The sequence below is a fragment of the Pongo pygmaeus genome, chromosome 19, assembly GCF_028885625.2.
Source record: "Pongo pygmaeus isolate AG05252 chromosome 19, NHGRI_mPonPyg2-v2.0_pri, whole genome shotgun sequence".
NCBI classification, from domain to species: Eukaryota; Metazoa; Chordata; class Mammalia; order Primates; family Hominidae; genus Pongo; species Pongo pygmaeus.
In genome coordinates, this window is record NC_072392.2 from 77,924,591 (window position 1) to 77,949,309 (window position 24,719).

Here is a 24,719-nt window from a genome sequence, read left to right on the forward strand (position 1 = left end):
CCACTGAGAACATAAAGGGGACATCTCGTTTGGACTCCACTGTGAAGGGGTGATTTATCAGGAAACTTAAATTTTAGACAAGTGCTAAAAGGGTTTAAGAAGATGGTACAGCTACAAACTGCTGGCAATCATTAAGAACTAAAACAAAAGACAGAAGGGAACTAGGAAGATCTTCCCTAGCTAGGCTGCATAGCATACCAGATTTTGGTTTTACTTAGAAGCCCACAATGAATGGTCTTGCAATAAATATTATACCCCTTTACTATATAACAGAATCTACAAATTATACTTCTGTACCTTATTTATGGTAGACATTAAAAAATGATTGTAAACTAAACTGTGATGACATTAAATCCAATCAATAGCAAATCCATTTAAAACAGCATTTTAAAGGACAGTTTCTTTCTGAGATTCCCAGATCTACACCCAGGATCCAGGTAAAAACCACCTAAACGAGGTAATATATGGGAAATCCTCAATGAAGCCCCGACACAAAGTAGACTTAACTTTTAACTTGTCCTCCTCCCTCTCCCAGTTTACTTCTGCAGATTACAGATGATTTGTCAGCACCACCAAAGTTTAAATACACTTTACCTGTTGTCCAGAACTTCGGTTACCCAAAATTTTCTTAAAGAAATGATGTTTTGATTGCAATTTTTCCAGATTCCCTCTGGAAGGGAAAAAGAAAAGAGCAGGTCATAAGCTTCCTCCCACAGAAAACAATGAATCACTAAAATGCCATTTTCAGAAAGAAACAAAGTTTTCTATGTATCATAAAAATCAATGAGAATAAGATAGAAACAGGCTTGAGTTTGAATACCAGTCTTCTCCTCCCCATACAGGTGGCAGGAGAAACCATGTAACAGGTGACCCAAAGATTCTTAAGCCACCACAGTCTAAGAATATACGACAGGAAGATGAATCAGTAGTAAAAATATGAAGCAGATGAACTCTGGCACCTATAGGAAAAAGCCAAACCAGAAGAATTGCAGCAAATTGAAAGCAGGTCACTAAAGGCCTTGCAAAAACCTTCACCCCGTCTGCTCTATTCCCTGAAGCAGCCAATACACCTCTCAGGGGGATTTGAGCAGCTAACTAGGAGCAAGCTGTTTAGCTAAAACACCCAACAGCTGGCTCTCAGTCACAGGAACACCCGTCTCCATAGGAGGTGATTTACAGATACAACTGCTCACAAAAAGTCACAGAAAGAAAACACCTGCATCTGTACCGGATTAAACAGCAAAACAGAAAAGTTTCCAAGATGAATTATTGCTCATTATTAAGCTCTGGCAACTCTGCATAGCTCTGGCCAAATGTCATCCATAAGGCGCCCACATTTAGCAAATAAATTTAAAACAATTCCTGAATGTTGTGTTTATAGTAACTTAATTAAAAAGGTGTTTTGTTTTGTTGTTTAAAGATACAGGAAAAAAAAAAACTGGAACAATTTCCAAAGGAACAATGGAAAAAAAAAAAGTGCAGGCATGAAGCCACATAAAGATTTGCACATAAGCCTGGGCAATATAGTGAGACCCTATCTTTCCAAATTTTAAAAAAGTTAGCCAGGTGTGGTGGCAGTGGTGGCCACTGCAGTCCAACCTGGTAGGTAGAACAACACCCTGTCTCTTACACACACACACACACGGCCCAGCACAGTGGCTCTGGCTCATGCCTGTAATCCCAGCACTTTGGGAGGCCAACGTGAGGGGGATCACTTGAGTTCAGGAGTTTGAGACCAGCCTGGGCAACATGTGAAACTCAGTCTTCACCAAACAACAACAACAACAACAACACACTCCCCCAGAATTAGCATGGTGACGCACACCTGTGGTCCCAGCTACTTGAGAGGCTCAGGTGAAAGAATCACTTGAGCCCGGGAGGTAGAGGTTGCAGTGAGTTGTGATCATGCCACTGCACTCCAGCATGCCACTGCACTCCAGCCTAGGTGACAGCGAAACCTCAAAAAATAAAGAAGCAAAAAGATTTACATATGAAGAATCCAGGCCAAGCATGGTGGCTCATGCCTATAATCCCAGCACCTTGGGAAGCCGAGGTGGGTGGATCACCTGCAGTCGGGAGTTTGAGATCAGCCAGACCAACATGGACTGAACAACTAACTAAAAATACAAAATTAGCCAGGCGTGGTGGTGCATGCCTGTAATCCCAGCTATTTGGGAGGCTGAGGCAGGAGAATCGCTTGAACCTGGGAGGTGGAGGTTGTGGTGAGCTGAGATTGTGCCATTGCATTCCAGCCTGGGCAACAAGAGCAAAACTCCATCTCAAAACAAAACAAAACAAAAGAATCCAGCTGGGCATGGGGGCTCACACCTGTAATCTCAGCACTTTGGAAGGCTGAAGAAGGAGGATCACTTGAACTTGGGAGCTTGAGATTGCAATGAGCTATGATCATACTACCGCACTCCTGCCTGGGTGAGAGAGGGAGACTCTAATACAATAGAATTTCCAGTACAGCTCCCATTTCTAGCCCTGTTTTCCACATGAGCTCACCACCTCTTTTCTCATTGAATACACAAGTTATAAAACCTCAAAACGGCCGGGCGCAGTGGCTCACGCCTGTAATCCCAGCACTTTGGGAGGCTGAGGTGGGTGGATCACGAGGTCAGGAGATCGAGACCGTCCTGGCTAACATGGTGAAACCCCGTCTCTACTAAAAATACAAAAAAAAATTAGCCGGGCGTGGTGGCGGGCGCCTGTAGTCCCAGCTACTCCGGAGGCTGAGGCAGGAGAATGGCGTGAACCCGGGAGACGGAGCTTGCAGTGAGCCGAGATCGCGCCACTGCACTCCAGCCTGGACGACAGAGCGAGACTCCGTCTCAAAAAAAAAAAAAAAAAAAAAAAAAAACCTCAAAACAAGAAGTAAATATATAAAATCTTTAAATGGTGATGTAAGCCAGGTTTCCAACACAGAACTCCATGATTCTCATCCACAAATTCTCTGCAGGTTCAGATTTTCCCCAAAGCCTGAAATTTCTATTTGTTCCAATAAGCCAAAATTATGAAAATACAATTAGTTAGAACTCATCTGTTATATCTCCATCCACAAAGATAAACGTGTATCTTTTTTTTTTTTTTTGAGACGGAGTTTCGCTCTTGTTGCCCAGGCTGGAGTGCAATGGTGCGATCTCGGCTCACCGCAACCTCCACCTCCCAGGTTCAAGCAATTCTCCTGCCTCAGCCTCCCAAGTAGCTGGGATTACAGGTATGCACCACCATGCCAGGCTTATTTTGTATTTTTAGTAGAGACGGGGTTTCTCCATGTTGAGGCTGGTCTCGAACTCCTGACCTCAGGTGAGCCGCCCCCCTCGGCCTCCCAAAGTGCTGGGATTACAGGTGTGAGCCACAGCGCCCAGCCTTTTTTTTGTTTTTCCAGACAGAGTCTCGCTTTTTTGGCCAGGCTGGAGTGCAGTGGCACGATCTCAGCTCACTGCAAGCTCCGCCTCCCAGGTTCACACCATTCTCCTGCCTCAGCCTCCCGAGTAGCTGGGACGACAGGCGCCTGCCACCACGCTCAGCTAATTTTTTTGTATTTTTTAGTAGAGACTGGGTTTCACCATGTTAGCCAGGATGGTCTCGATCTCCTGACTTCGTGATCCATCCGCCTCAGCCTCCCAAAATCCTGGGATTACAAGTGTGAGCCACCACGCCCAGCTAATTTTTGTATTTTTAGTAGAGATGAGGTTTTCACCATGTTGGCCAGGCTGGTCTTGAACTCCTGACCTCAGGTAATCTGCCTGCCTCAGCCTCCCAAAGTGCTGGGATTACAGGCATGAGCCATCGCACCCGGCCAAATGTGTATCTTTTAAATAATTATTGTTATGAAAGAATTTCTCAACAGTTGAGCTTTTCAATAAAATTTTCTTGGTGGGAAGAACTGGTGATAAATCCTTCAGAGCTTATGTAAGTTCTAAAGCAGCCATTTTAACACATCCATTAGTAAGTATTGTGTACTGATTAAGCGGCAGACGTGGAAAATGCTGAACCCTTACAGTCTAGTTTTCCATAAACAATCTTAAGAGCCACGGAGTATGGGTACTCTATACCCACACTCTGAAGTCTTCGGAATGAGTATCGCTACGGTCTACGCTCTTGACCACAAAATGTTGGGGAGATCCACAACAGCCAGGGGTTTTCTCCACAAAACTCTCTGGGGATCTGCAGACGGACTCCCCCCCATACCCCAGGTCTTCAGCTCTGATCAGTGCATGTGTGGGGAGGAGCGGGGATCTGAATACCTGATCCTCTCTATACTGGATAGACATCAATTAATTCTTTTTTTTTTTTTTTGAGACAGGGTCTCCCTCTGTTGCCCACACTGGAGTGCAGTGGTGCAGACCTAAGTCACTGCAGCCTCGACCTCTTGTGTCAAGTGATCTTCCCACCTTAGCCCCCTGCAGTAGCTGGGACTATAGGTGAAGGAACACTACCATGCCTGGCTAATTTCTGTAGAGATGAGGTTTCGCCATATTGCCCAGGCTAGTCTCGAACACCAGAGCTCAAGTGATCTGCCCACCTCAGCCTCCCAAAGTGTTGGGATTACAGGTGTGAGCCACCACACGCAGCCAATATAATTTTTTTTTTTTTTTTTTTTTTTTTGAGATGGAGTTTAGCTCTTGTTGCCCAAGCTGGAGTGCAATGGCATGATCTCAGCTCACTGCAACCTCCACCTCCTGGGTTCAAGCGATTCTCCTGCCTCAGCCTCCCAAGTAGCTGGGATTACAGACATGTGCCACCACACCCAGCTAATTTTGTATTTTTAGTAGAGACAGGGTTTCACCATGTTGGTCAGGCTGGTCTCCAACTCCTGACCCTCAGGTGATCCACCCACCTCGGCCTCCCAAAGTGCTGGGATTACAGGCGTGAGCCATCGCACCTGGCCTTTCTTTCTTTTTTTTTTTTTTTTTTGAGACAAGGTCTCTCTTTGTTATCCAGGCTGGAGTGCAGCGGCATGATCTCGGCTCACTGTAGCCTCAACCTCCCCAGGTTCAGGTGATCCTCTCACCTCAGCCTCCCAAATACCTGAGACTACAGTTGCACGCCACCATGCCTGGCTAATTTTTGTATTTTTTGTAGAGAAGAGGTTTTGCCATGTTGCCCAGGCTGGTCCTGAACTCCTGGGCTCAAGTGATCTGCCTGCCTCAGCCTTCCAAAGTACTAGGATTACAAGCATGAGCCACTATGCCTGGCCTCTTTCTCTTAATATAATTCTGTGGAAAAAAAAATAGGCCGGGCGTGGTGGCTCACGCCTGTAATCCCAGCACTTTGGGAGGCCAAGACAAGTGGATCACCTGAGGTCGGGAGTTCGAGACCGGCCTGGCTAACATGGTGAAACCCCGTCTCTACTAAAAATACAAAATTAGCCGGGCATGGTGGCATGTGCCTGTAATCTCAGCTACTCAGGAGGCTGAGGCAGAAGAATGGCTTGAACCTGGGAGGCGGAGGTTGCAGTGAGCCGAGATTGCAGTGAGCCGAGATCGTCCCATTGCATTCCAGCCTGGGCAAGAACAAAATTCTAAAAAAACCCAAAAACAACCCAGCTGGGTGCCGTGGCTCATGCCTGTAATCCCAGCACTTTGGGAGCCCAAGGAGGATGGATCACGAGGTCAGGAGATCGAGACCATCCTGGCCAACATGGTGAAACCCGCCCCTACTAAAAACACAAAAAAATTAGCTGGGTGTGGTGGCACACGCCTGTAGTCCCAGCTACTCAGGAGGCTGAGGCAGGAGAACGGCTTGAATCGGGGAGGCAGAGGTTGCAGTGAGTCGAGATTGCGCCACTGCACTCCAGCCTGGCAACAGAGCGAGACTCTGTCTCAAAAATCAAAACAAAACAAAATAAAAAACCCATAACATTAAAACCCATTTATGCCTATTGTTCCATTATTGGAACGCTACGCATGTGGGAGTTATTTATATCCCACTGTTCAAGATCATTGCCAAGGTCTGATTTTTTCAAATTCAAAAAATTGCAATCTCAGGCATAAATGGGTTAAAACAAACAAACACACACAAAAAAACCCATAATCACAGCTACTTACAAATGTTTTGGTTTTCCTTATGTCCTTCTAGTCTTTATCTAAATGAATACTCTTTCCAAATAACACTAATTTACTAAGGGATCTAGTAGTAAAAATAAACTTTTTTTTTTTTTTAATTGAGACAGTCTCTCGCTGTCGCGCAGGCTGGAATGCAGTGGCATAATCTCGGCTCTCTACAACCTCCACCTCCCGGGTTCAAGCGATTCTCCTGCCTCAGCCTCCCGAATAGCTGGGACTACAGGCCCGTGCCACCATGCCCGGCTAATTTTTTGTATTTTTAGTAGAGACAGAGTTTCACCACGTTAACCGGGATGGTCTCCATCTCCTGACCTCATGTTCTGCCCACCTTGGCCTCCCAAAGTGCTGGGATTACAGGTGTGAGCCACCATGCCCGGCCAAACTTCTCTTATACGTGTTTACTATTTGTATCTCTTTTTGTGCAAATGTGTTTACCAACTTAACTCCAACATCTCACAAAATGGGTGACGAGCAACTAACCTTCCTTCCTTCTCCTTTCCTCCCTTTTTTTTTTTTTTTTTTTGAGACAAGTCTCTGTCACCCAGGCTGGAGCGCAGTACCGCGATCTCAGCTGACTGTAGCCTCCGTCTCCTGGGTTCAAGCAATTCTCCTGCCTTAGCCTCCCGAGTAGCTGGGACTACAGGCGCATACCACCACGTCCAGCTAATTTTTAGTAGAGATGGGGTTTCGCCCCGTTGGCCAGTCTGGTCTCGAACTCCTGACCTCAGGAGATTCACCCGCCTCGGCCTCCCAAAGTGCTGGGACTACAGGTGTGAGCCACTGCACCCAGCTGCAATTTTCTTTCTAAAAGAAAGAACCATGAACTTCCTAAAATGAATGGCAGTATCACTAATGTTTTTATCTATCGAGTCAGTAAGTTTTTCTTTGATACTCTTCCCTTTCCTCTCCTTCCAAGTTACTTTTTTTTTTTTTTTGAGACAATAGTCTCTCTCTGTCGCCCAGGCTGGAGTGTAGTACCACGATCTCAGCTGACTGCAGCCTCCATCTCCCGAGTTCAAGCAATTCTCCTGCCTTAGCCTCCTGAGTAGCTGGGACTACAGGCACACACCACCACGCCCAACTAATTTTTGTATTTTTAGGAGAGACAGCGTTTCACCATGTTGGCCAGGCTGGTCTCCAACACCTGACCTCAGGTGATCTGCTCACCTCGGCCTCCCAAAGTGCTAAGATTACAGGCGTGAGCCACCATGCCCGGCCACAAGTTACCCATTCTTACTCTCAGTGAAATGTCAAATAATTCCTGGGAGATGAGTATAGTCTGGGAAACATTTTGAAAACATTAGTCCTCATTTCTGTAATGGATCACTCATTCTCTAGGCAAGCCCCCTCCCTGGCAGCTATGTATTAACAAAGCATTAAGGATTGGCTTACAGTGTTACAGAGTACAATACTCCTCCAGAGAAATTAAGATCATTTCAAGAAGTAGAATGAGTAGAAGGCAGGTTCTGGAATTAACATTTCTAAGCAGAATATGTCACTGCCAATTGTGGTCTCACTGTGGAGAAAAGTGGGTTCTTGCCCCACTCAAGTTTCCTTTCCCCTGAACCATTATTATTATTTTTTGAGACAGTCTTGCTCTGTCTCCCAGGCTGGAGTGCAGTGGCCCGATCTCGGCTCACTACAAGCTCCGCCTCCCAGGTTCACGCCATTCTCCCGCCTCAGCCTTCCGAGAAGCTGGGACTACAGGCGCCCGCCACCACGCCCGGCTAATTTTTTGCATTTTTAGTAGAGACGGGGTTTCACCGTGTTAGCCAGGATGGTCTTGATCTCCTGACCTCGTGATCCACCCACCTCAGCCTCCCAAAGTGCTGGGATTACAGGCGTGAGCCACCACGCCCAGCCCTGAACCATTATTTTATCTATTTTTTCTTGAATGGCTTCTTAAATTTTTTTTTTAAAGAATGCTGCAATTCATGGAAGCACATAATTCAAAAGGATTCACTCGCACACAAAAAACCCTGGAGATCTGCAGAGGGGCCCCTCAGTCTTCAGAACTGATCAGTGCACATGTGAGGAAATGATCTACATAAGGGACCTGAAAAGGTGCCTAAAATTCAGGACATAGGGCCGGAGCGATGGCTCACGCCTGTAATCCTAGCACTTTGGGAAGCCAGGGCAGGTGGATCACCTAAGGTCAGGAGTTCGAGACCAGCCTGGCCAACATGGCGAAACCCCATCTCTACTAAAAATACAAAAATTAGCTGGGCGTGGTGGCATGCGCCTGTAATCCCAGCTACTTGGAGGCTGAGGCAGGAGAACCACTTGAATCCGGGGGGCGGAGGTTGCAGTGAGCCGAGAAGGTACCACTTCAACTCAAGCATGGGTGAAAGGGCAAGACTCAGTCTCAGGAAAAAAAAAAAAAAAAAAAAAAAAAAATTTCAGGACGTAAGTCTTCTCTGGCTTCTCGGTTATAGTGTAGGGGCTAAAAGTCTGAGATTCAGCTGTGAATGGCTCTCATGAATAAAAAATCATTTCTATACTCCATCTACAAATAGAAAATGACATGGAAGCACATGTCAAGTGGTGGAGATGGGTGGAGGCCAAATACCTCACTGTCTTTTGCTAATTAGTAAAGCACCAATTTTTTATTATTTTTTTGAGGCTGGGTCTCGCTGTCACCCAGGCTGGAGTGCAGTGGCATGATCTCGGCTCACTGCAACCTCCCCCTCTTGGGTTCAAGTGATTCTCCCACCTCAGCCTCCTGAGTAGCCGGGGTCCAACTGATTTATATGTACTTTTATACTTAATATCTTCATGAATATATCCTAAATGCCTTGAGTTGAGTTTATATCTATAAATTCTAGGAGGTGGTATTATTAGATCACAGGCAATGTAAATTTGCATGGTTTTTGCTTTGTACTGTCATTTGATTTTCAAAAAAGGCACTAGTAATTTACAGTGCCTGGCAATGAATGTATACTTAAAACAACTTCACCTCCACCTCTTCAGCACTGTCATTATGCTCCTTTACTAAATAGATGCAAAATGGCATTTCAAAATCATGTCAATTTTCATGTTTCTAAGACAGTAGGATACGTTCCCCCTCATATATCCAACCCCTTTGTGGGTTATTTCCATCCTTTTACCTATTTGTCTATAGAAGGTAATCTTGATATAGTATAGACATTGATTGACATTTAATATAAACATCTCAGTTTATTTTACTGACTTCCTTCAAATTTTATTATTTTTATAGAATTGTATCAATTCTTTAAAAAACTAAAAGGCTGAAAAAGTTGCCGGGCGCGGTGGCTCACGCCTGTAATCCCCGCATTTTGGGAGGCCAAGGTGGGCGGATCATGAGGTCAGGAGATCGAGACCATCCTGGCTAACAAGGTGAAACCCCATCTCTACTAAAAATACAAAAAGTTCGCCGGGCGTGGTGGCGGGTGCCTGTAATCCCAGCTACTCGGGAGGCTGAGGCAGGAGAATGGCATGAACCCGGGAGGCAGAGCTTGCAGTGAGCCGAGATCGTGCCACTGCACTCCAGCCTGGGTGACAGAGCGACACTCCATCTCAACAAAAAAAAAAAAAAAAAGAAAAAAAGAAAAAGTTGTTTTTTTCTAGAATGGCTTCTATTTTTTAAAAAGAATACTGCAATTCATGGTAGCCCATAATTCAAAAGGATTCACTCACACAAAGAAAACCCAAATACTGAAGAAAACCATGTTTGCTTATATAACATTAGACAAAAACCAAATGTGCTATTTTTAGTCTATTTTCCAAATAACTTAGACACAAATCTACCTTGTCTTACACTGGAAAACAGAATTTAAAAAAATTAGCATCAACATGGTAATAAATTATGTAATTCTCTCTCAAATTCTTATCTCAAGAGTTTTCTATAGGTTACATCCAAACAGAATCAAATTAACACTATGTTTTTCTGTAAAACATAATTCATGGTTTTTTTTTGTTTTTTGTTTTCTGAGACAGAGTGTCGCTCTGTCGCCCAGGCTGGAGTGCAAAGGCGAAGTCTCAGCTCACTGCAACCTCTGCCTCCGGGGTTCAAGCAATTTTCCTGCCTCAGTCAGCTTCCCGAGTAGCTGGGATTACAGGCACTCACCACCAGGCCTGGCTAATTTTTCTATTTTTAGTAGACATGAGGTTTCACCATGTTATCTAGGCTGGTCTCGAACTCCTGACTCAACTGATCCCTCTGCCTCGGCCTCCCAATGTGCTGGGATTACAGGCGTGAGCCACAGCACCCAGCCGAATTAATAGGATTTTTGAAGATCAAATGTAATGAACATTATTTGAATTATTTCAGCAGGTAGATTCTAATATTAAACTCATTTTAAAGATAAGGAAATCACATTTAAAACGTTACAATTTGCCGGTCAGGCGCAGTGGCTCACGTCTGTAATCCCAGCACTTTGGGAGGCCAAGGCAGGCGGATCACCTGAAGTCAGGAGTTCGAGACCAGCCTGACCAAGATGGAGAAACCTGCCTCTACTAAAAATACAAAATTAGCCAGGCATGGTGGTACATGCCTGTAATCCCAGCTACTCAGGAGGCTGAGGCAGGAGAATTGCTTGAACCCGGGAAGCGGTGGTTGCAGTGAGCCGAGATCGTGCCATTGCACTCCAGCCTGGGCAACAAGAGCAAAAGTCCGTCTCAAAAAAAAAAAAAAAAAAAAAAAAACTTTATTATTTGCCTAAAATCATCTACTTATTAAGTAGTGAAGCCAGAATTTGAAGTCAGGAAGTCTTGCACTAGAGTTTGGACTCTTTCTTGACCACTCGCTAGTAAAGAATTACATTACAGATAGAATTATGTACAGGTTCTATGTGACCCTAATCCCAGTCTTTAGGATCAGAACTGCAAAAGAAAAGCACAAGGCCAGGCACGGTGGCTCATGCCTGTAATCCCAGCACTTTGGGAGGCTGAGGCGGGCGGATCACCTGAAGTCAGGAGTTTGAGACCAGCCTGACCAAGATGGAGAAACCCTGTCTCTACTAAAAATACAAAATTAGCCAGGCGTGATGGTGCATGCCTGTAATCCTAGTTACTCAGAAGCTGAGGCAGGAGAATCGCTTGAACTCAGGAGGCGGAGGTTGCGGTGAGCTGAGATTATGCCATTGCACTCCAGCCTGGGCAACAAGAGTGAAACTCCATCTCAAAAAAAACCAAAAACCAAAAAACTTTATTATTTGCCTAAAATCATCTACTTATTAAGTAGCAAAGCCAGAATTTGAAGTCAAGAAGTCTTGCACTAGAGTTTGGGCTCTTTCTTGACCACTCGCTAGTAAAGAATTACATTACCGATGGAATTATGTACAGGTTCTATGTGACCCTAATCCCAATCTTCAGGATCAGAACTACAAAAGAAAAGCACAAGGCCGGGCGCGGTAGCTCATGCCTGTAATCCCAGCACTTTGGGAGGTCGAGGTGGGCGGATCACCTGAAATCAGGAGTTTGAGACCAGCCTGGCCACCATGGTGAAACCCCGTCTCTACTAAAAATAGAAAAATTAGCCGGGCGTGGTGGTGGGCACCTGTAATCCCAGCTACTCGGGAGGCTGAGACTGGAGAATTGCTTGAACCCAGGAGGCAGAGGTTGCAGTGAGCTGAGATTGCACCATTGCACTCCAGCCTGGGAGACAAGAGCGAAACTCTGTCTCAAAAAAAAAAAAAAAAAAAAAAGAAACGCACAAACACCAGAAAGAAAATACATTTCAGAGTTTAAGATCTTAAAATGTAAAATGGAATGAAAGTTTAAAAGTAAAATAAAACAAAACAAGCTTTCTTGGTAGCTGGGGAGGAAGGAATAAATGGTATCTTTGACAAAAATGATTTATTTAAGAAGGATAATTTATTTGGGCACTGAGAACAGGGAGACCACAAAACAACTATTAATCCAAAAAATCACTTCTACGTATACCTTTGGAAAAGTCTCTAATAGTCTCATGTTAAAAAAAAAAAAAAAAAAAAGCCAGTCATGGTGGCTCACATCTGTAATTCCAGCACTTTGGGAGGCTGAGGCGGGCGGATCACAAGGTCAGTTCAAGACCAGGCTGGCCAACATGGTGAAACCCAGTCTCCAGTAAAAATACAAAAATTAGCCAGCCCTGGGCTGCTGTAATCCCAGCTACTCAGGAGGCTGAGGCAGGAGAATTGCTTCAACCCGGAAGGCAGAGGTTGCAGTGAGCCGAGATCGTACCACTGCACTCCAGCCTGGGCAAGAGAGCAAAAAGGCAAAACACCATCTGGGGGTGTGAGGCAGGAAGAAGCTAGCTGGGCGTGGTGGCTTACTCCTGTAATACCAGCACTTTGGGAGGCTGAGAATGGGCAGAACACTTCAGCTCAGGAGTTCAAGACCAGCCTAGATAACATGGTGAGACCCCGTCTCTATTTAAAAAAAGAAAACAAAAAACAAAACCTCTCAAGTTTTTCAAATCAAGCACTTAAAAACCTCCCCATTAACTTGTGTCCTGTTAAGTTATTTTTATTATTTTACTGTGGTAGAATATACATAAAATGTACTATCTTAAGTGTACAGTTCAAGTATTAAACACATTCATTGCATTATCAACCATCACCACTACCTCCAGAATTTTTTTCATCTTGTAAAACTGAAACTCTAGACCCAGAAACAGTAACTCCCCATTTCCCCTTCTCCCAGCCCCTGGCAATCACCATTCTACTTTCTCTATGGTTTTGACTACCTAATTATCTCATATAAATGGAATTATATATTTGTCTTTTTGTGTCTGGCTTATTTCACTCAGCATAATGTGTTCAAGGTTTATCCACGTTATAGCATGTGTCAGAATTTCCTTCCTTTGGCCGGGCGCAGTGGCTCACGCTTGTAATTCCAGCACTTTGGGAGGCCAAGGCGGGCAGATCATGAGGTCAGGAGATCGAGACCATCCTGGCTAACACTGTGAAACCCCCTCTCTACTAAAAATACAAAAAATTAGCCGGGCGTGGTGGCGGGCACCTGTAATCCCAGCTACTCAGGAGGCTGAGGCAGGAGAATAGCGTGAACCCAGGAGGCGGAGCTTGCAGTGAGCCGAGATCGCACCACGCACTCCAGCCTGGGCGACAGAGCGAGACTCCGTCTCAAAAATAAATAAATAAATAAAAAGAATTCCTTCCTTTTTAAGGCTGAATAATATATTCCATAGTATGTACATACCACATTTTGTTTATCCATTCATCTGCTGACAGACACCTGGGTTGTCTACAACTTTGGCCACTGTGAATAATGCTGTCATGAACATGGGTGTACAAATCATTCAATTCTTTTTTTTTTTTTTTTGAGGCAGAATCTTGCCTCGTCACCCAGGCTGTAGTGCAGTGGCATGATCTCGGCTCAATGCAACCTCTGCCTCCCAGGTTCAAGTGATTCTCCTGCCTCAGCCTCCCAAGTAGCCAGGATTATAGGTGTGTGCCACCACACCTGGCTAATCATTCAGTTCTTTTGTTTTAATATCCAGAAGTGGAATTGCTCCATCATATGGTAATTTTTAATTGGTTGAGGAACATTATCTTGTTTTCCACAGTGGCTAATTTTTTTGCATTTTTAGTAGAAGCAGGGTTTCACCTTGTTGGCCAGGCTGGTCTCAAACTCCTGACCTCAGGTGATCCGTCTGCCTCAGCCTCCCAAAGTGCTGGGATTACAGGCGTGAGCCACGGCGCCTGGGCGAAAAGTGATTCTTAACCTTGAATTTTGTGAAACTAAGCAAGCAATGGACCAGAAGGCAAGAGATTCTAATCCCAGAATGTAATCCATGCACTTCAGGAATAAGTTCTTTCCATATCCTAATCTCTGAAATAAATGAAGAATATCAAGTTAGATGATTTCTAAAATCTCTTCCATTTAACATTTGATGAAAACTATCTCAGAGTAAAATTCACCAAACTGACAAATTATGTGGAACTCAAAAGTCTAGGGATAGGAAAAAAGTAAAGTAACAGCAGTAAAATTAAACAATATAACAAGATGTCAAAATTTTAAAAAGGCACTTCCCAAACGATCATTTCAGAAAATTTGCGGTTGGACTAAATTAAAAAATTTCAATATTGACTCACTGTAATTCCAAAGTAGGTATTAACAATCTAGGCATCCCAGCTCATGAGATGAGCAATCCACTAAGAATCGTGCTAGTGACTCATACCCCTGAATGCGACTGCTTTATGTGCAGAGACCAGGAATCAATTAAAGGGTTTACAATGAAGTGTTGTTTAACTGGAACGTTTTAAGTGAAAGTTAATTCCACATGAGTGATAATAGATGTTTAATAACTAGCTAGTGACAATTTCTAAGCAAAAGCATTACAGCAGCTAAGTAGCAAATAGTAATCTATGTGCTACAAACATGAAAACAACTTGTTTTCAAAAGAGCTCTTGGCTATGAATATTTGAAAAACCTAAAATATAACTTGTGGTGAATCAAATTATAAAACCTCATGGAGAGAGAGTAGTTTGAGATCTTGGCTGTATCAACCAATGAGGAAACAAAAGGCACCATTGTGGGTTGAAGTGCCAATTTTCGCTGGCAAAAAGCCATTCTATTTGAATGTAAGAACCTTCAGGAACCAGCTGGAGAAGTATGAGGAACCTGGGATAGGGATAATATATTCATTCACAACATATCCTAAGTGGAACTGTCTTCATGCAAAGAGGACAATATTGGAACATTTGTCTAAAACAGCCTAAGATTAGGTCAAACCAACTGTTCTGAACAATGCTCAGTCTAGAAAAACGAACACGTCTAAGACAAAAATAAATGTATGATTTTCCAATATGACTATGTTTACGATAGAAAATTTCTTTAAAAAACCCCAACCCATACTATCGGCTGGGTGTGGTGGCTCATGCCTGTAATCCCAGCACTTTGGGAGGCTGAGGCAGGTGGATAACCTGAGGTCAGGAGTTTGAGACCAGCCTGACCAACATTGGTGAAATCCTGTCTCTACTAAAAATACAAAATTAGCGGGCGTGGTGGCGCATGCCTGTAATCTCAGCTACTTGGGAGGCTGACGCAGGAGTATCACTTGAACCTGGGAGGTGGAGGTTGCAGTGAGCCAAGATCGCGCCATTGCACTCCAGCCTGGGCAACAAGAGGGAAACTCCGTCTCAAAAAACAACAACAACAACACCACCACCACCACCCATACATACCATCATACACCAATGGTGTCATCTGGTACAACTTTTCTGGAAGGCATCTTGGCAATAGTTATCAAGAACTTTAAAGTGCTTATAACCTTTGATCAATAATTCCACATTTAGTAATTTACCCTAAACAAATACAGGGCATTTATTATAAGAAACATATATAATTAGGCCAGGTGCAGTGGCTAACACCTGTAATCCTAGCACTTTGGGAGGCCGAGGCAGGTGGATCACGAGGTCAGGAGATCAAGACCATCCTGGCTAACACTGTGAAACCCCATCTCTGCTAAAAATACATAAAATTAGCCGGACGTGGTGGCGGGCGCCTGTAGTCCCAGCTACTTGGGAGGCTGAGGAAGGAGAATGGTGTGAACCCGGGAGGCAGAGCTTGCAGTGAGCTGAGATCGTGCCACTGCCCTCCAGCCTGGGTGACAGAGCGAGACTCCGTCTCAAAAAAAAAAAAAAAAGAAACATATATAATTTATGGTATAACCTCCATAATGGAATATTGTACAACCATTATGGGGGGAATAGGGAGGGAGTAACTGCTAATGGGTATCAGGTTTCTTTTTCACGGAATAAAAATATTCTAAAATATTCTAAAATTAGGGTGTGTTGGCTCACGCCAATAATCTCAGCACTTCGGGAGGCCGAGGCGGGTGGATCACCGGAGGTCAGGAGTTCGAGACCAACCTGGCCAACATGGTGAAACCCCATCTCTACTAAAAATATAAAAAATTAGCTGGGCGTGGTGGCAGGCGCCTGTAATCTCAGCTACTCGGGAGGCTGAGGCAGGAGAATCGCCTGAAACCGGGAGGCAGAGGTTGCAGTGAACCAAGATCATGCCATTGCACTCCAGCCTGGGCAACAAGAGCGAAACTCCATCTCAAAAAAAAAGAGTCCGGCCTCAGTAAATTGTGTGATAGAGCCACTTAATAAAATAGAGTACACTGAAGAAAGTCTAGGTGTGGGGCCAAGATGAAGAGCTCACTTTGGACAACGCAATTCAAATTACCTCCTCTGAGCATCTCTGTAGAGATGTTGAACAGGCAGCCAGGATAAAAAAAGAGGTCTGGCTACAGATAAAAATGTGGCAGTATTCAAAATATATACGGTAACCGAAGCCACAGAATGGATAATTTCAGGAAGGAAAATTTTGAATCCAAATAAACACCTACTCTGGATAGGCAATTAGGAATTCCAAGTCCAAGAATGACTCAAGGGGAATTCCTAAAGTAGAGTCCAGCTCTAATTTACCATGAACGTTCCCAAAAGGAATGTTACAACTCATTAGTTAAGTAATAATAAATTAAGCCAAAACTGATAAATACTACAAATATGTGAATGAAAATAATCTCTATAACTATTTGGGAGTTGAATATAGTTTAGAGATTAGAGGATAAGAATAGGGGTGTGTGAAGTTTATCCGATTTATATAGAGGAAAAACATCCAAACTTACTCTGAAACCCTATGCATTTCTTTCCTCCTTTTTTTTTTTTTTTTAAGACGGAGTCTTGCTCTGTCACCAGGCTTCAGCAGTGGTGTGATCTAGGCTCACTGCAAACTCCACCTCCCGGGTTCAAGTGATTCTCCTGTCTCAGTCTCCTGAGTAGCTGGGACTACAGGTGTGTGCCAGCAGGCCCAGCTAATCTTTGTATTTTTAGTAGAGAGGGGGTTTCACCATGTTGGCCAGGATGGTCTTGATCTCTTGACCTCATGATCCCCCCCGCCTCAGCCTCCCAAAGTGCTGAGATTACAGGCGTGAGCCACCGTACCTGGCCTCTTTCCTCCCTTTTTTCTTTTTTTAACTTCTTATTTTTGTAGAGACAGGGTCTCATCATATTGCCCACGTTGATCTTGAACTCCTGGGCTCAAGCAATCCTCCTGCCTTGACCTCCAGAAGAGCTGTGATTACTGGTGTGAGGCACCATGCCTGGCCTTTCTTTTCTTTTCTTTTCTTTTTGAGATGGAGTCTTGTTCTGTCGCCTAGCCTGGAGTGCAGTGGCACGATCTTGGCTCACTGCAACCTCTGCCTCCCAGGTTCAAGCTGCCTCAGCCTCCTAAGTAGCTGGGACTACTGGCGTGTGCCACCACACCCGGCTAATTTTTTGTATTTTTAGTAGAGACGGGGTTTCGGTGTTAGCCAGGATGGTCTCCATCTCCTGATCTCATGACCTGCCCACCTCGGCCTCCCAAAGTGATGGGATTACAAGGCGTGAGTCACTGTGCCTGGCCCTCTTTTCGAGTCTTGCTCTGTTGCCAAGCTGGAGTGCAGTGGCACAATCTCAGCTCACTGCAACCTCCGCCTCCCGGGTTCAAGCGATTCCCCTGCCTCGGCCTCCAGAGTAGTTGGGATTACAGGCGCGCACCACCATGCCTGGCTAATTTTTTGTATTTTAGTAGAGACAGGATTTCACCATGTTGGCCAGGATGGTCTCGAACTCCTGACCTTGTGATCTGCCTGCCTCGGCCTACCAAAGTGCTGGGATTACAGGTGTGAGCCACCGCACCCAGCCTCTTTTCTTTTTTCAAATAGAGACTGTCCCACTCTGTTGACCAGGGTGGAGTGCATGGTGTGATCACAACTCACTGAAGCCTTCAACTTCTGGGCTCAAAAAATCCTCCTGCCTCATCCTCCTGAGTAGCTGAAACCACAGGTGTACGCCACCACATCCAGCTAATTTTCAAATTACTTTTTGCAGAGATAGGGCCCTCACTATGTTGCCCAGGATGGTCTCAAACTCCTGGGCTCGAGGTATCCTCTAGCCTCAGCCTCCCAAAGTGCTGGGATTACATGTGTGCCACTGCACTCCAGACTGGGTGACACAGTGAGGCTCTGTCTCAAAAAAAATAAATAAATAAATAAAAATAAATAAAATAAAATCAGTCAAATTAGCCAGACGTGGCAGCATGCGCCTGTAGTCCCAATTACTTGGGAGGCTGAGGCAGGAGAATTGCTTGAACCTGGGAGGCAGAGGTTGCAGCAAGCCGAGATTGCACCACTGCAACTCCAGCCTGGATGACAGAACGAGACTCTGTCTTAAAAAAAAAAAAAAAAAAAAAATTAGTCAAGTGCAATAGTGAGAGAGGGGGAAGAAAGAGTCCAACTTTTTTTTTTTTTTCTTTTAATCAAGTGCATATATGTTTTGGGGAAGAAAAAAAAAAAAAACAAATGTTGGGAGCCAGGTGCCTTGGCCTGTAATCCCCGTATTTGAGAGGCCAAGAGGACTGCTCGAGCCCAGGAGTTCAAGACCAGCCTGGGCAACAAAACAAGACCCTGTCTCTACAAAAAAAATTTTTTTAATTAACTGGGCGTGGTGGCGGTGTGGGCCTGTGGTCCCAGCTACTAGGGATGCTGCAGTGGAAGGATCACTTGAGAGCACCACTACACTTTAGCCTGGGCTACAGAACAATACTCTGTCTCAATTACAAAAAAAAAAAAAAAAAAAAGGCTGGGCGCAGTGGCTCACGCCTATAATCCCAGCACTTTGGGAGACCGAGGCAGGTGGATCACCTGAGGTCAGGAGACCAGCCTGACCAACATGGAGAAACCCCGTCTCTACTAATACAAAATTAGCCGGGCATGGTGATGCATGCCTGTAATCCTAGCTACTTGGGAGTCTGAGGCAAGAGAATCTTGAACCCGGGGGGCAGAGGTTGCGGTGAGCCGAGATTGCGCCACTGCACTCCAGCCTGGGCAACAAGAGCAAAACTCCGTCTCAAAAAAATAAAAAGGGCCAGACACAGTGGTTCACGCCTGTAATCCCAGCACTTTGAGAGGCTGAGACGACCTGAGGTCAGGAGTTCGAGACCAGCCTAGCCAACATGGTGAAACCCTTTCTCTACTAAAAATACAAAAATTAGCTGGGCGTGGTGGTGGACGCCTATAATCCCAGCTTCTCTCGAGGCTGAGGCAAGAGAATTGCTTGAAGCTGGGAGGCGGAGGTTCCAGTGAGCCCAGATTGTGCCACTGCACTCCACCCTGGGTGAAAGAGTGAGACTCAGTCTCAAAAGAAAAAAAAAAAAAGTTGAATGACTTAATGGGCACCAGAATGCTTTTGTCCAAATTGTGCTAGTATTACAAGCAATGTAGCCTCAAAGAACAAAGCTTCAACTGAGAGCTGGAGAAGAATTCATTTACTAGAATACTTCATTTCTTTCTTTTTATTTTGAGACAGTCTCGCTCTGTCGCCCAGGCTGGAGAGCAGTGATGCGATCGCGGCTAACTGCAACCTCCACCTCCCAGGTTCAAGCCATTCTCCTGCCTCAGCCTCCCGAGTAGCTGGCATTACAGATGCCTGCCACCACGCCCAGGTAATTTTTTGTATTTTTAGTAGGGATGGGGTTTCACCATGTTGGCTAGACTGGTCTTGAACTCCTGACCTCAGGTGATCCACCTGCCTCGGCCTCCCAAAGTGCTGGGATTATAAGCATGAGCCACCACTCCTGGCCCCATTTCATTTCTTTAGAAGTAAAATGCTGGCCAGGCGCGGCGGCTCACACCTGTAATCCCAGCACTCTGGGAGGCCGAGGCAGGCAGATCACAAGGTCAGGAGATCGAGACCATCCTGGCTAACACGATGGAACATTGTCTCTACTAAAAATACAAAAAATTAGCCGGGCGTGGTGGTGGACGCCTGTAGTCCCAGCTACTCAGGAGGCTGAGGCAGGAGAATGGCATGAACCCGGGAGGTGGAGCTTGTGGTGAGCAGAGATCACGCCACTGCACTCCAGCCAGGGCAACAGAGCGAGACTCCATCTAAAAAAAAAAAAAAAAAAAAAAGAAGTAAAATGCTATCTGCAAAGAGATCATCATATCCTTGTTTTAGGAAAACTCTTTGGGCAACATATTCCACAGGTCTGAAAGATAAACCTTTACTGCCAAGGAGTGCTCTCAGCCAACTACAGTACTTGTAAAATTCAAGAATGTACAACTGTATGCCAGCCAGTACTGACTAACAGGTCATTCATTCACTCTTTAGAGTTGCAGAAAATAGCAATGCTCAAATGCCCAGCTAGTTTTTTGTATTTAAAATTTTTTTGTATTAAATCTTAAAAAATATTTTTAAAAATACATTTTACTAGGTTCTTATTTCAACACCAGCCGAACTCATCAGCTGTAGTAGTATGCTGAAATACAACTGTTGCCACTCAGCTGATATTAACAGCTCAGAACTGTTTTCTATGTCTAAATTTCAGGTTAATTATATCAGCCAAAATCTATCTTCTCATACCTATTCTCTTTTTTTTTAAATTTTTATTTTTTTATTATTATACTTCAGAAGTTTTAGGGTTCATGTGCACAATGTGCAGGTTTGTTACATATGTATACTTGTGCCATGTTGGTGTGCTGCACCCATTAACTCGTCATTTAGCATTAGGTATATCTCCTAATGCTATCCCTCCCCCCTCCCCCATCATACCTATTCTCAAAGGAATGGTCTTACAAAAATAATAATCTGCTCGAGTGCGGTGGCTCACACCTGTAATCCTAGCACTTTGGGAGGCAGAGGCAGGAGGATCACCTAAGGTCAAGAGTTGGCGACCAGCCTGACCAACATGGTGAAACCTTGTCTCTACTAAAAAATACAAAATTAGCTGGGCATGGTGGGACATTCCTGTAATCCCAGCTACTTGGGAGGCTGAGGCACGAGAATCGCTTGAACCCGGGAGGCGGAGGTTGCAGTGAGACAAGATAGCACCATTGCACTCCAGCCTGGGCAACAAGAGCTAAACTCCGTCTCAAAAAAAAAAAAAAAAAAACCTAAATTTTTATCAAATATTTTGAATAGGAGCCACATGTATTTCTACACTACAAGAACAGCATAAGTTCAGAAATAAGTAATCATACCCCCTAGTGAAACTTAACTATAGGAAGGAAGGACAGGACAGGACAGGAAAGGAGGGGAAAAAAGAAATTAGCTGGGTATTCTCAGGAGGCTGAGGCAGGAGGATGGCTTGAGCCCAGGAATTTGAGGCTGCAGTATACTATGACAGCCTGGGCAACATAGCAACGTCTTTGAAAAAAAAAAGGATGGCCGGGCACGGTGGCTCACGCCTGTAATCCCAGCACTTTGGGAGGCCAAGGCGGGCGGATCACGAGGTCAGGAGATCGAGACCATCCTGGCTAACATGGTGAAACCCCATCTCTGCTAAAAATACAAAAAAAAATTAGCTGGGCGTGGTGACGGGTGCCTGTAGTCCCAGCCACTGCACTCTAGCCTGGGCGACAGAGCAAGACTCCGTCTCAAAAAAAAAAAAAAAAGGAAAAAGAAAAAAGAACACACCTCACCAATTTTGAAATGTGAACAAACGGCAAATAAAGCAATAGTTTTTTGGAACTCATCACTTTGCATTGAATTAGGCGTGGAACAAACACTAAACATTTGTTAAGAGAACGATGCTCTGGATTTAAATTACACATCCTGTATTCTAAGATCCTCATTACTGAATTGATAGGCAAGCCTGGACCTGGGGGGAAGTGGACTAATCAGAAACAGAACCCTGCATTCCTTCCCTTTGGCTGACTTATACAAATATAAGAATAAAATTTAACTGACAAAGGATAACAGCATTTATAAGTAAGATTGTTATGTTGGAGATATGTTAAGTCCTTTGGATTAAAGGCTAAAACTCAATTTTACTTTCATGAATTGATTAGAGAGAAAATTACCAGGTCTTTTGCTCCTTTTTAAGAGAACTGTGGTGGCTACCTGGTAGAAAAAAATTCTTAAGTCACACAACCTCAAAAGTTAAAAGTGCTGGCCTTTGAAGAGGTTGTTTGAAATGCTTTGGAAAAATGCACAGCAGTTTAAGTAGTAAATAATATTAAGCCATTACAAATCAGGACAAATATTAACAGACCTTCCATATAACTTCTATGTATCTCTTCAATACGCCCTTTGCCTACAGCACTCTGGGCACAAAAATCTGGGGAAAACTAAGATCTGTTTATTGGAGCTTTTTACCTTCTACCCAGAAAAGTTAGTTCGTGTTTCTTTAATTCTGCCATTACACAGTACTTAAGACATTCAAAGCAACTGCAGTGATACAACTCTATGCTAAGTTTTTTTTTAAATCAGTAAACTTAACCCACAACTCACAATATTTTAATCAGGAGCTCTGGAAGTAAGGGTATTTTTCTGTTTTTTTCCATACCCTCTGATGTTGAAATTTTTTTGCTCTTTTACTCTGAATAATACCTAAACCCTCTCTAGGGAGAGAAATATTTTATTCCTAAATGACATTATTAACGCATTTTTCTACAGATATTAACGTACTGGAGATATGCTGTTTCCTGCTTATCAGGAAATTAAAATCCCTTTCATTTATATAGTTTGATTTTTTATAGCGCTTTCACATATATTCACTTGAACGTGTACACGACACAAACATATAACAAATTTAGACTTATCAGGCATACAAGATGACCCTCAGCCTGAACTTATTCAAACTTAACTTACTCGATTTCACATCGTCTCGATGCTAACAAAATTAAGCATGAGCATAATGAAATCGGTATCACTGCCAGTTCTCAATGAACAAAAAGAAAACCAAATTCGCCCATTTCGCAAAGGAAAAGTACTCCCAATCAGACAGTCGCAAAAAAAAGAACAAAATCTAAACCATACATTCACGGACATCTTTTCAACTCAGAGCTCCAAACGCAGCCGCCAACCACACAACTGCCCACAATCACAGCGGTAGCGCCTACTCTTAATTTTGAAGCTAGAGACTTAAGGGAAAAACACACACACACACACACACACACACACACACACACACACACACAAAACAGTTCTCTAAAGTTTGACAAAGTGGGGGAAAAGTCATTTTAAGTAAAGACAACGAGTTAATCAGGGGGCGATGAGCCCAGTCCTTCCGCCCCGCTTTCCCGCTTCCAGCCCTGGAACGAACCCTCCTCTAACCCCCGGAAGGCAGGAGTTCCAGCCGGGAGATGCGGAAAGCCTCAGACGAGCCCGCACGCCACCGGAGACGCAGGGACCGAGGTCGGGGAGACAAAGAGCAGCCCGCGAAGAGCCCGGGCGGCGACGGGCGGCCCGGCTCCGCCCTGCGCCCCTAACCGCCCGGATAGTTGTCGGCACCGCCGGGGCGCCGCCGAGTGCGCGCCGCTTCTGCCCGGGCTCCCCGACAGTCCCCTGACACCTCTGCGGCCCAGGACACCCCCGAACCGTTTCCCTCCCGATTTGGGAGCCGTGAGCCTGGGGACAAAGAGGGAGGGTGCGCCGGAGGCAGTGGCAGGACGCGGGCCGGCGACGCCCCTCCGGACTCGGCGGGAACACCTCGGCGGCGCCCCCTTCCTCCCCCCGCTCCGGCCGCGCTCCTCCCCGGACCTCCGGAGGTTCTTCTCGGCCCCTCTCCGGGCTCCCCACGAGTTCTCCCGCCTCCCCCTGGGACCCCGCCCCTGGCCCGCTTCTCCTCAGCCGGCCCTGCGGCCGCCCCTCACCCGGCGGCGGGTTCCCCCGGAGCCGCCTCCTCCGCCGGGCCTCGGCCCGTCCCGCCAGTCGCGGCCTCATGTGCCCAGCGTCGCCATCGCCTTCACCCTCGCCTCTCCTCCACCTCCTCCGCCGCTGCCACCTTCGCCTCAGTCTCCAGCCGAGGCAGAAGCCGCTGCCGCCGCCGCCGCCGCCTCCCGCTCCCGCCGCCGCGACCCGCGGGAAGGCGCCTGCGCACTGCGCGCTGCGGTGGGGGCGGGGGCGTCCCGCCGCGGCCCGGGAGCGGGGGGCGCGCGGCACGTGGAGCGCGAGTGGGAGGGGGCGCCCCAGAACGCGCGGGAAGCGACGCGAGCGCCAACTTTCCGCGGTCGAGTCCTCGCAGCGCTCTCGGATAGGCCGGGACGCGGCGAAGGCGCGGCGCGCGTGGGAGTCACCCGCGTGGAGTCTGGACCCCGGGTGGGCGCAGACTTCGCTCCGGACAGTTCATTCCTCCAAGCTGATTTTCGGGCGAGAGTCCCTTGCCAGCCGCACCTCAGTTTGAGCGGGCCGCTAACGGCGCCGTGGGTTCCCGCCTTACCTGGGTATCCTGGGTTGGTTTAGCGGGCCCAGAGTTGTCTTCTGCGCGCTCCGCCGAGGCCTTGGTCCATTGTAGCATGGGATGCTAATGTCTCCTCCTAGGTTCTGCTCTACAATTCCTCGAGAATCTGGCGGGCCCTGCGTGGATCTAGCTACCCTAGCGTCTTTGAGTTGGGGCTCTTAGCAGTGCTCTAGATACTTTTCAGGTCCTAAACTTCTCGGATTAGCAAGACCCTAATAGGCTATTTCCTCTTAACTCTTTGCATCCCAGCAGGATCCCATTCAGAGGACTTGGGAAAAATTTTCATGCATAGGAATCCCGAGTTTTAAAATGCCCAGTAGGAAACCGAAAATTCTCCAAATGCTTTAAGTAGAGTGCGACTTTGGGTAATAAAGGAAGGCTTAGTAAAGAGATGGGCGACCTCTGGAATTATCTCATCTGAGCATCAGAATGCCCATGGATAGGCTT

The 24,719-nt window shown here is 45.6% G+C and overlaps 1 protein-coding gene across 6 annotated transcripts in view; it reads right to left on the reverse strand.

Moving 5' to 3' along the window:
- Positions 1 to 24,507, reverse strand: part of GJC1 (gap junction protein gamma 1) — a 32,894-nt gene extending 8,387 nt beyond the window's left edge. For 2 of the 6 annotated variants that reach the window (XR_010124729.1, XM_054457436.2), the window contains exons 1-2: positions 23,686 to 23,912; positions 595 to 670 (exon numbers count right to left, since the gene is read on the reverse strand). The gene's annotated coding sequence lies outside the window, so the exon portion shown is untranslated. Of the gene's footprint in view, positions 1 to 594; positions 671 to 1,825; positions 1,848 to 23,135; positions 23,598 to 23,685; positions 23,913 to 24,251 lie in introns of those variants that run through there. The other 4 variants (XM_054457437.2, XM_063656824.1, XM_063656823.1 and 1 more) reach the window with 4 other exon arrangements.
- Positions 24,508 to 24,719: the final 212 nt, after the last annotated feature.